The following is a 12,445-nucleotide window of genomic DNA, read 5'->3' as shown; positions in this document are numbered from 1 at the left end:
AACAACCCTGGCTGTTGGTTGTCGGGGTCTGCAGGCGGGGGGGTTTAGAGTCCGGGAGTCCCCTTTAATAAGGGGGCCCCCAGATTCCGGCCCCCTACCCTATGTGAATGAGTATGGGGTACATTGTACCCCTACCCATTCACCTGGTGAAAAAAAGTGTACAGAAAAAAAAACACAACACAGTTTTTTTTAAATACTTCATTAGACAGCTCCGGTGGTCTTCTCTTCTTCCGCCTTCGGGGGTCTTCTCGCCGGACTCCTCCGCTATCTTCTGCTCTTTTGCTAGCTCTTTTACTAGTGGAGGAGCCCGGCTTTCTCCTTCGTCGCCGCCGCCGTCTTCTTCAGACCTCGGGGGTCTTGTCCCAGTCTTCGGGGGTCTTGTCCCGCTCTTCGGTTCTTCTTGCCAGGCCTCCGCTTTCTTCTTCCAGCTCTTTTACTAGCATTGGCCCGGTCTTCTGTCGCCGCCGCTGCCGCCTTCTGCTTCTTCTTCTTCCGATGTTGACACAATGCTCTCTCTGGCCATAATGCTGGAGACGCGTTGTGCGGCAACTTATATAGGGACAAGAGGCGGGGTCAACCGGGTGTTGTCACATGGTGACCCCGCCCCTTATGATGTCACAGTCCCAGCATCCTCCGATCCTAGTCTGCCCGGAAAAGTCCGGTTGTGTGTGAGCAGGTCCACTCGTTTGGAAAGTCTGGCGGACCTCTGCTGCAAAGTCCGGCAGGTCGTCCGCCGGATAGTTCGATCGTGTGTACGTGGCATTAGAGTCTGCAAGAGACTTAAGACTGGGGCAGAGGTCCACCTTCCAGCAGGACAACGACCCCAAACATACAGCCAGGGCTACAATTGAATGGTTTGGATCAAAGCATATTTGTGTGTTAGAATGGCCCAGGCAAAGTCCAGACCTAAATCCAATTGAGAATCTGTGGCAAGACTTGAAAATTGCTGATCACAGATGCATCACATTAGTCCCTGCCCTCAAGGAGCTTACAACCTAAGGTCCCTAACACACAGTCATACATACATACTAGGGCCAATGTAGGATCCAATTAACCTACCAGCATGTCTTTAGAGTATAGGGGGGAAACTGGAGTACCCGGAGGAAACCCACGCAGGCACAAAGAGAACATGCCAACTCCAGCAGATGGTGTAGTGGTCTGGTTTCGAGCCAGTGACCCAATTTGCTGCTAGGTGAAAACGTTAAACACTACACCACTGTGCTGACCAAACTAGCAGGTATTTTTATTTATTTTTTTACTAGTAATGGCAGCGATCAGCAACTTATAGGGGACTGCAATATTGCGGCGGACAGTTGGGACACTAACTGACACTCTTTGGGGACCAGGGACACTAATACAGTGATCCCCTGAGCTCTTCCACTTTTCCACTCTGGCTGGCTCTGTCACAGTATGTCACATAACATGGCTGTAGGGTGCAGATTTTGTTAACTTATTGATCATAAATTAACAAAATCGGCACCCAGCAGGGTTGTCATGTGACACACTGTGACAGAGCCAGCCAGAGCCATGATAGAGTGCCTGATGCCTGTGAGTTATCATGCCACAGAGACTGACACAGTGCAATGTAGTCTATTCACAGACACCCCCAAAGCACACCTATGCTGGAGCCTTGAAGGCACCAGCAGCCCCACGTTCGGATCCACTTCCCCTCTTTTCCTACTGCTGGACACTGTCAGCTGAGCTCTCTCTACCTGTCGCTGCCGCCACCCTCCTCACTGCCTCTCAAGTCTCACTCTCCAGGCCCTGACTACTACTGGGTGGGGAGCGGAGGAAGATCACTCCACCAGGGAAGGCAAGGAGATGGGCAGGCAGGTGGCTGGCTGGGACTTGAGCCAAGGCAGAAGGACATGCGAGCAGGAGCGGAATGGGCATGTGCCCGAAACTGAAGAAATAGTCCTCCTGCTTCAACCAGCACATGATCATCAGAAAGGGGCACAGATAAATAAAAATACATCCCCCTAAGCTAGTGGGAGTGGCGGAGTGCACGTGGGGGGGGGGTGTAATTTAGAAGTCTGTTATTTTAATTCTGCACTGACTGTTTTTAAAATTGCCTGGGCCTTTTCACATCAAATCCAGGGACAGACTAGGTCCGGGGACAGTGTCCTCAGTCCGGAGATGTCTGGTCACATTAACATAGGCAGAACATTCTTCTGTCACTGTGCGAAGCATCGGCGGGTCCCGGCGGTTTGGTACAGTGACCATCAACTTCAAAACAGTGACCCAAACCAAGAAGTGCCGGATCACGTACTTTGCCGCCATATATTTACAGTACAGACCCAAGATTCAAGAAAAATGTATGCCTTTAAATCCTATGGAACTCTTCAGGCCCGGTTCACACTGATGCGGTGGAGGGAACCCCAATGATTCCTGTGCAGATCCCGCACCGCATCAGAATCCCAGGCAGTTCACATTGTTGTGGGTGTTAATATAAAGTTAATGACACCCTCAAGTCAGTTCGCAAAACCTAGTGGGAACTGTGGAATTGGATCGCATGGGTCTGAACACCCATGCAAACCCATTCCAGTGCTGACAAAGAAAGGGTCCCTACGTGTTTTTGGTGCGGATCCAGTGCGAATTGAGCCATACATACTGTATGGCTCAATTCGCACTGAATTTACATGCCATTTTTCCCCTGATTCCTACTGTATTAAAGTGTATTGTATTTGTATTGTCTACCCTCATAGTTGTAAAGCGCTTTGTAAACTGTTTGTGCAATATAAATCCTGTATAATAATAATAATTTGTAAAGCAATCCATTGCAATTCTTGTACAAGTGATATGCCACGCAGCAGACCAATTCAGTGTGAACCCAGCCTCACACCAACGCGCTGTGGTGCGTTTTGAAAATTCCTGCATGCTGCATTTTGGTGCATGGTGCGGCATCAGTAAACATTCAGATTCCAATTGCAGAGAACAAAACTTGTAATCATGTTAAAGTTCAATAACGTACAACAAGCCTGTCAGGAAGGCTTGAGGGGTGAAATGCAGCCTGTCCAGTCCATATTCAAATGGGGAGGTCTCAAGGAAAAATGGAGTAACCCTATCCTTATCCTTACCCTAACCCTACTCGTCTGGAAATTGTCTGTACCGCTAGTCCCTGTCCCTATACTACGCACACATGAATTTGTGCCAAGCTTGGGAGTCAGGGCCTAAATAGGCTCTGCCTGACCCAACATTGCTGCCAGAGTCACATAGGGTGGCAGCAATGTTGCTGGTGATCCAGGAAACCATAGAGGAACCAAGTTCCTCTTGACTTCCACTCCAACTGCAATACCCCCCCAGTCGCGCACCACCTACAGTGGAAAAAATAGAATGTGCCTGCCTACAGGTGTACCAAAAACACATCTCAATAAAATCAATAGAACACATCAAAAACATAGGCGTTTTTACCACATTTCTTTCAGCAGAGCAGAGTGAAAGGGCCCTAAATCAGGATAAACACTACCAGTAGAGGGATAGATTAACATAGCTATGTACTGAATTTTTAATGTTACATGGGCGTCAGGGCTCATGCTCAGTGGGGGGGGGGTTAACTAAAACTGGTGCACACAGAATCTGATGCAGCTGTGCATAGTAGCTAAGGATGAGCTCAGGCGTGTTCGCAAACAGCACGTGCAGAGCCCGCCAAATCACAGCGCAAATCACAAGCTGTGAGACATTTCCTGATCCGTGCAGCCATGCATTGGGACAATGTCTCACTGCTTGTGATTAGCGCAGTGCCGACTTCCTGGCAGGCTCTGCACGTGCTGTCTGCGAACACGCCTGAGCTCATCCTTAATAGTAACCAGCTATTCAGCAGATTCAGTAATCAGCTTCTAACTTCAACTTGTTCAATTAAGCTTTGACATTAAGGCTCCATTTACACTAGTGCAATTTGCAATGCGACTTTGGACAATAAAGTTGCAAGTAAAGCCTGGAAAAGCACATATATGTGACCCGTGCCTTAGCAAATTTCCCCCAATATATCTTGCCTGGATCTGCAAGCTCAGTGCATGGGCATATAGAAGACATTGGCTTTCCATGTGCCCTGTTGACACCAAAATGCTGTATCTGCATTTTTAAGCAGCAGAACACATGGAACTGCCGGTCACCACACTACAGCATGTCACAAAACGCTGATGTGTAAGGAGCTGAATGCAGTGTTATTTTGTGACACGTTAAGAAACTTAAAGTAGAACTATAGGTAAAACTTTTTTTCTCATTTTGGATAGAACAAGTGAGGGTTATAACCCCTGTGAAATTTTATTTTGCCATTTGTGTCCCATTGCAGAGATTTTCCTTCATTTCCTGTCCCATAGCCAAACAGGAAGTGAGAGGAAATTCCTGCAAATTAAAGCGGAGGTCCACCCTAAAGTGGAGCTTCCGCTCATTAGAACCCTCCCCCCCTCCAGCACCACAATTGGCACCTTGCAGGGGGGAAGGGGGTGCAGGTACCTGTACAGTACAGGTATCTGCACCCACTTCCGACATAGATTCTGCAGAAGCTACGCCCCTTTCCGAAGGTCCCCCGCTGCCTGCTGGGAAACACACGGATCCCAGAGACAGCGGGGACCATCCTTATTGCGCAGCACGACTCGCGCATGCGCAGTAGGGAGCCAGGAAATGAAGCCGAAAGGCTCCACTTCCTGATTCCCATACCCAAGATGGCGGCGGCAGCACCCGAGAGACGATCGAGAGATCGGCTTCGGGTGCCGACATCGTGGCCGCGCTGGGCGGGTAAGTGTCCTTATTTTAAAAGTCAGCAGCTACAGTATTTGTAGCTGCTGGCTTTTAAAAAAAAAAACGGCGGACTCCCGCTTTAAGGAAATTTCTTGGGGACCCCCCAGGTCACCAGAACTAGTGTCCCCATTGGAAGATTTTCCCTCTATTACTTTTCTGGGGACAACCCAAAATTTGGGATTTTCTTTTACTTTCAGTGATCATCATGGTAAACAAGACAAATAGAGTGGCTGAATCTCTCTAGCGAGAGCATAGACAGCAATAAAAACAGGTGTTCTAATCCATCTTCATTCTATCCAACACAAAAAAAAAAAGTTTTCCTTTCGTTATAACAGAAAAAAGATGTAAACCGTTCCTTGCACACCTCCACTGCACAATGAGCAGGATCAGAGGACTTCAACTGTTTACTTCAAACCCTGTCTCTTCTGGTTCTGGCGAGCAAATTATGGAAATTGTATCAAATGCTTACTGCAATTTTCCTTTCCTGGCACCAATCCCTGGCAGCATACATATTGTAATATGCTGCCATGTTGGAACCAGGGAAATTGTATTCAATACTGGCTCTGCACGTGTTCCATGCGAACGCGCCTGAGCTCATCCCTACTAGAGCCCCATGGAGTGATGTTGGGTTTGTACATTGATATATTCTTAACGGCAAATCTAGAAAAAACTTGGGTGTAATATCTTGGTGGTTGAGAATCTTGCCATGTGATTGAGCTCCCTTCCTGATTTGATGATGTGACTTTGAGCTGACCTGTGTCAGACATTACTAGCCGATCACTCTGGTTCAGGTAAGGACTCTAGGTTACCTGTCTTAGACATTACTAGTTGATTATCTGTGTCAGACATGCTGAGAAGATTGCAGATGTCATTTGTTTGGTAGAAGAACCAGTATAGATAACAATGAGAAACAGGTAAGAATTGACACGTCACTGCGCCATGTAGTCACAGACATATTTATCAGTATTCCATACTTCCCACTTTTCTGACTTGGGAAAGAAGGTGAAAGTGTTGAAATAAGTATATAGGCAAAGGACGCAAGTCTGCCATGCCCCAGATACAGCAAAAAACGATTGGTTGAACCCAAGGCTGCGTCTTTTTACTAAACTTTTTCCTTCAGGGCTTGTCCACACCAGCCTATGTGCACTTTGCTCTCTATAACATGTGCTTGCTGGCGTGCAATGCATTGTTCAGATAGGGTTGCCACCTCATCCCTTTAAAACCAAACACATATGAATTACACAGGTTCTGTGGCTGATTAAGGTGGTAAATAAACTTGGTGCCTTACCTTCATTAAATTTGCCTCAGAACCCGTGTAATTCATGTGTTCGGGTTTAAAGGAATGAGGTGGCAACCCTATGTGCAGGGGCGGTGCGATGATTTTTATTTGTTTTTTTAAATTTAATGAAATGACCTTACCCACAGCTCATAAAAAATGAACACAAGTTTGGGTAGAGATGAGTTGAATGGATGCCCGGACTCGTGTGCCACGTTTCCGTGCAATTCTGCGCAGTGCGATTTTGGAGCCCATTCTGTTTAAATGGGCTGCAAATCGCGCTGGAATGCAGAAAAAGTCATGTAAGCATGCTGCATTCGCGATGCTGTTAACATTGCATTGGTACTCTTAGCAGAGCAAGGGTAGTGCATTTGAGCATGGTGTGAGAATCCTGCAATGGAATGTGAGGGACACCTATCAGCAAAAGTATGCAGGCATAGAACACACCCCCTGCCACACCCTCTTAAAGGAGAATTGTACAAAAAAAATAAAATAAGATTGGTTAAACTCGCAAGTGTTTTTTTTTTTTTTTAATCACTACTATTCATTTATATTGGCTTTTGGAATCTACAAATGCAGCATTAGAAATGAGATGAAAGGTTTAGCACTGGAAAACACTTTTTGAAAGATAAAAAGTGCATTTTATATACAACTATATAGATCAGACCAAAATGAGGGAGGAATGAGGGACATTGCTCCAAATCAGGGACAGTCCCTCGAAATCAGGGACAGTTGGGTGGTATGGTATTATACTTATTTATTTTTTTAAATTAAGAGAGTTTTTGTGCTGCAGGGTTCTGGTGGTGGCAGAGCCTTATGGCACATCTTCTGTGCACATGCAAAGCCAGAGTTTGTTTGGAAGTTCCCATTTTTGGGAGAAGCGTTTCAGCAGAAAAAAACTCATTATTGCACCTAAACGCGTGTCCGTATAAGCATAGCTCCCAACTGTCCCTGATTTCGAGCAATGTCCCTCGGTCCTCCTCATTTTGGTCTGATCTATATAGTTGTATATAAAATGCACACTTTGTCTTTCAAAAAGTGTTTCCCAGCGCTAAGCCTTTCATCCAATTTCTAAATTGCTGCATTTGTACATTTTAAAAACCAATATAAAGGAATAGTAGTGGTAAAAAAAGCACTTGTGGATTTAATTAACCTTTTTTTGGTTAATTCTCCTTTAAGGGGGTGTGGCAGAGGGCATGTCCTACATATGTTTGTTAGTAGGTGTCTCTCATTCCTATCTCAAAATGTTGGGAGGTATGGTATAAGCCAGTGATGGCGAACCTTGACACCCAAGATGTTTTTGAACTACATTTCCCATGATGCTCATGCACTCTGCAGTGTAGTTAAGAATCATGGGAAATGTAGTTCCAAAACATCTGGGGTGCCAAGGTTTGCCATCACTGGTATAAGCATTCCAATAGCCAGAATAATCACATCTGCACTGTAGTATGACTTGGGCACAAATGAAACAATTGTTTTCCATGTGCCCCAGTGGTGACTTGCGTTGTCCGGTTCAGAAAAACACAGGTCACTGCATACAGCAGGGTTTCTCAACCAGGGTTCCTTCAGAGGTTGCTAGGGGTTCCTTGAGCAATTTCTGCCACTTTGATAAGTTCCCCCTGACACTTAGGGTTGCCACCTGTCCAGGATTCATCCGGACAGTTCGGGTTTGGAATCATGCGTCCGGGTTTCAGACTGTCTGAAACCTGGACACATTATTTAGACTGGACTATGGCTTCCCAGCAGGGTTACTGGCTGCAGTTGTCTGAGCTGAGAGTGTCTGTTACACTCTTTATATTAACACTGCCCAAAGCCAGCACTAACCACCACACCCAAATTCACACACAGACAGGAGAGGAGAGAGGGATCGATCTACCCCTCTGTGTCTGCCCACAATCCAATCCCCAGTGCCGTGCCTCAGAATAGGAAAGTAAGTTGGGGCTGGAAATTTGAAGTCCAGCCTCAGATACATCCGGATGAGAGGTGCTGACTGCCAAGGGGTGAGTGAGCTCACCATCCACCCCTGTCTGTGACTGAAATCTCCCCCCTTCTCTCTCCTGCCTCTGAGTGAGTATACTAAGGTAAATCAGGGTTCTCAGAGCACCCCTTACATCAGATTCCCCCTTTACACCAGAGGCCACAGCGTTTCCCCTTACATCAGAGTCTTCTCCGTACATCAAATCTCTCAGTGCTCCCCCCTTAAATCAGGGTTCCCAGAGGATCCCTTATGTTAGAGTTCCTCCTTACATCAGAGTCTGCAGAGTCCCCTCTTACAGTGAAAGGGAACTCTGCGAGTTCAGATGTAAAAGGGGAACTCTGTGGACTCTGATGTAAAGGAGGACTCTTGTTCTTAAATTTATATGATTAGAAATGTTATTTAATAGCAAAATATATGTATAGTTTATACTATAAAAAAAAATTGCTGTGCGCCACTAAAGTGTTCGGGTTTGACTTGAAGAAAAGGTGGCAACCCTACTGACACCATTGATCTTTTCAGCCATATGTAAGGGGGTAACTCTTCCCAGTGACCACAAGAGCGGCTGAGAATTACCGAGCGTCGCCGAGATACACAGGACATCCGCTCTGTATCTTGGCGACAAGGCTGCAAATGACTGACAAGGCTGCAATGGAAGGCTGCAAATGACTGACAAGGCTGCATTGATGGGCATTTAAATGTAAGTTTTTTTTTCCTTAAACTTCCCTCCTAAAAGTTTTTTTTCTTTTAAATTCCCTCCTAAACTTGGGGTGCGTGTTATACGCCGATAAATACGGTAGTCATTTTTTTCAGGGGTTCCCTGAGACCGAAAAGTTGATTTAAGGGTTCCTCTGTGTTGAAAAGGTTGAGAAAGCCTGGCATACAGTGTGAACGAGCCCTAAAAATGCAGACATGCTGAATGCAGCTCACCTGAAGTCACCACTGAATGAAATGAATGAAATGGAATTTTGGGACATTTTAATAAAGTAAAAAAAAAAAAAAAAGATAATGCCTTGCCACGCAAAGGCACTGCCTGTACACAATGGACACTATCCCGAATGCTGAAAACAGCTTGTGTGTTTTGTCTCTGTACAGCATGTATACCAAAATTGAGTGGGACTTTACATGTACCTTGTAAGGTCTAATAAATGCACAAACCAAGGAGATTTTAAAAGGAAAAAAATAAACAAATCTTTATTCTACACATACACGTAATAAAAAAGACAAAACTGGTAAAATTATTGTTACAGTTAGGTGGTTCAAGATGTTGTTGTCCTGATTGGAGAATCCGAAAAGTTGGCCTACGCATTTCGCAGGATAACCTGTACAGGCCAATGTAGGGATCAAATAGTGATACTTTTTTTTTTTTTTGTATTTTGCTAGGAGAGTCATGTTCCGTAGCCACGTGTTTTTGTGTGCTGTGCTGTATAAAGATGCGGCATGTCTACATTTTTATTCAACACATGTGATGTGAATGGGCCATGAAGACAGCCATTGTATTTATCGTGTCCTTGCGTAGATCCTGCGTTGATCAATGCACCTGGTAGTGCACTTGCAATACTTACATAGAATGCATACATAGATGTATTAAAGTTGCGACTGAATGTTCACTTTACTGCCATATGCTTATTATGGGCTTTGCTAAGTTAGTGAATTCTACGAGTATTTCTAGTAGAGATATTATCCAGCTGTATAGGTTGGGTGGAATGTAGATATTAGTGCATAGTGCAGGCACAGAGTGGTACAGAAATATCCAGCTGTTCTATATAAGCTGTAGGTGCCCTCCCCCCAATCTATACAGTGTGAGAACGTAGCAGACCACCTGGGCCATGTATGCCCCCCCCCCACACCCTCAGTATGCCAAGAATGTCTCCTCCCTTGTATTTGCTGAATGTGGCATTTCTATCCTCCTTACTTCATCTCTGATCTTGCCACTCAGCGCAGCCTTTCCTTATAATTTACAAACCCTCCCTGAGCCTTCTTTGGACAGCTTCTATCAGAGCCTCTTTAACTCATTGCTGCAGAACACTGCTGGGATTTTGCACCTTGCATATGTGTCATTCACAGCCATGTATGTAGGGAGGAATCGCTATACAAAACACTGACCATTATTTTATAATCATTTATAACAGAATGTCCAAACCTTTTAGTATGAGGGCCACATTGTATATTTTACAAATATTAACAGGCTAAATTAATGAGTCCCCCCCCCCACATTAGAGGCCCACTTTACACCAGGGTTGACATCAAAATCCCTCTTACACCTGAGTTTCTCTTTAAACCATGGCCCACATCAGATTCCCCCTTACACCAAGGTCTCCATCAAAGTCCCTCTTACACCAGAGTTCCTCCTTACACTAGGGCCCTTATCAGATCCCCCACTTACATCAAGGTCCCCATCAAAATCCCTCCTACACCAGAGTTCCTCCTTACACCAGGGCCCCCCATCAGATTCCCCCTTACACCAAGGTCCCCATCAAAATCCCTCCTACACCAGAGTTCCTCCTTATACCAGGGCCCTCATCAGATTCCCCCTTACACCGAGGTCTTCATAAAAATACCTCTTACACCAGGAAGAAGACCAGAAGGAGTTCCTCCTTATACCAGGACCCCCATCAAAGTCCCCCTTATATTGAGTCCCCCCTTACATCAGGCTCCCCATCAGAATCCCACCTTACATCTGGTTCCTAATCAGATGCCCCTTACACCAGGGTTTCCATCAGTGTCCCCCATTACATCCGGGTCCCCATCAGAGTCCGTCCTTACACCAGGTTCCCCATTAGTTCCCCTCCCACATCAAAGCCCCCCTTACATCAGAGTTCCCCTTTAAATCAGGGTGCCTATCAAAGTGCCCCCTTACATCACAGTCCCCATCAGAGTCTCCCTTACTAGGGAGGCAAAGTAGGTCTGGACAGATAAAGTTTTATCCTCCTGTGAATGATGGGATAAGCACATAATTGCTTTCTAAGACGCCAGCACCACGGTCTTAGCAACCAATGACCAATGGGGGAGATGGGCAGCGGGGGAATACTGTGTTGGCTGCTCAGTTAGATGTGTCCCCTTTGCTGTACCGGCCAGGTAATGGTGGATCTGAAACCAGCTCTCGATCCTGGGTTCCTGGTAAGAGTGGGAGGGCCCGGGAACTAGAGGGGCACCACGCCGCCCACTCTGCGAAAATGATCAGTGGCTATACAGCCACTGCATTACTTTCACTTTCAATCCGGAAGGAGGCTGAACAAGCAGCACACAAGCTGATTGCTGCAGTAATAACAGTTGACTCTTTGGACGTCACTATCTTAACAGCTCCAATTATCTTCTCTGCCTGTAAAACTCCACCACTTTGCAGGAGAAATGCTTGGGACAAGATTCACAGATACCTTACCGACGCATACATGAATCTGTCTCAGGTTCCACCATTTGTTGCGTTAGCGCGAGACAGATATCTACAACACTCTAGGAGAATTCCAAGGAGAAAGTTGATTCATGATTGTTTACACATCTGCTGTGTGTGCTTAAAGGGTTGCTCCACCAATAATGGACATTTACGTTTTTGGTAGATGAAGGTGCGTGACACTACCTGGCAAGTTCTAATATCCTCCTGGTAATCTGGTGAGGAGATCTGTTCTTCCCTTCCACTGTAAGCACACCCACTGCAGCTATTAGCAGGAGGTAATTCAGCCTACCAGACCTTGCCTATCAGTGAAATGTCACTGACTCTACTGGAGGCTTCCCAGAACCATCGGTTTATTAAGAGTGAGCTGTCAGTCGATTATCTCTGGTCATGCTCCCAACCCCCGCCATATGTTCACCCACTCAGAGGCAAAGGCAGATGGCACCTGCTGTCGTGTGCGTTCTCTGGCATTGAGCCCACTTCTCATCACTGGATTCTTTATGGCTGACCTGCAGCATGATCTGGACAGTGCAAGGAATGCTGGGAAAATCTTCAGAAAACGTCCAGGATGGGAGTGTAAGGTGAAATACTACTCGGGCTGACCACTGCTGGACAGAACTATGAGTTATGTGTAAATATCATTTTAGAATTGCAACATGTCCATAGAGTAGTCTTTAACCCCTTGGCATTGGCTCCTGTTGACCCGTTAAGAGGTTGTAAAAGACAGGCAGCAGAGATGGGCTTCCCAATCATGTGAGTACTGTCATTGGCTGTCATAGCAATCACATGATTGGGAGCTCCTCCCACCGACTCCTGATCATAATTAGGGAACCTACAGTGACCGTTCAATCACTTTTCTGGGAGTCATTCTCCCTGCACAGAACAGTCGAGGTGGCTGCTTCATTTATGCATACAGCCGATGTTAAGGCCCATATATGAGTTACGCTGGAGGTAAGCGGTCAAATTTGAACTCCAGGATAAACAAATATTATTTAAATACACGACATGTGTATTCCTCTTTGAATCTTTGTGTTCTTTTGTGTATTTCCTCCAGATCTGTGCA

The sequence above is a fragment of the Lithobates pipiens genome, unplaced genomic scaffold (genome assembly GCF_037356315.1).
Source record: "Lithobates pipiens isolate NorthernLeopardFrog02 unplaced genomic scaffold, aLitPip1_a1.2 Scaffold_28, whole genome shotgun sequence".
NCBI classification, from domain to species: Eukaryota; Metazoa; Chordata; class Amphibia; order Anura; family Ranidae; genus Lithobates; species Lithobates pipiens.
This window is presented reverse-complemented; position numbering follows the sequence as displayed.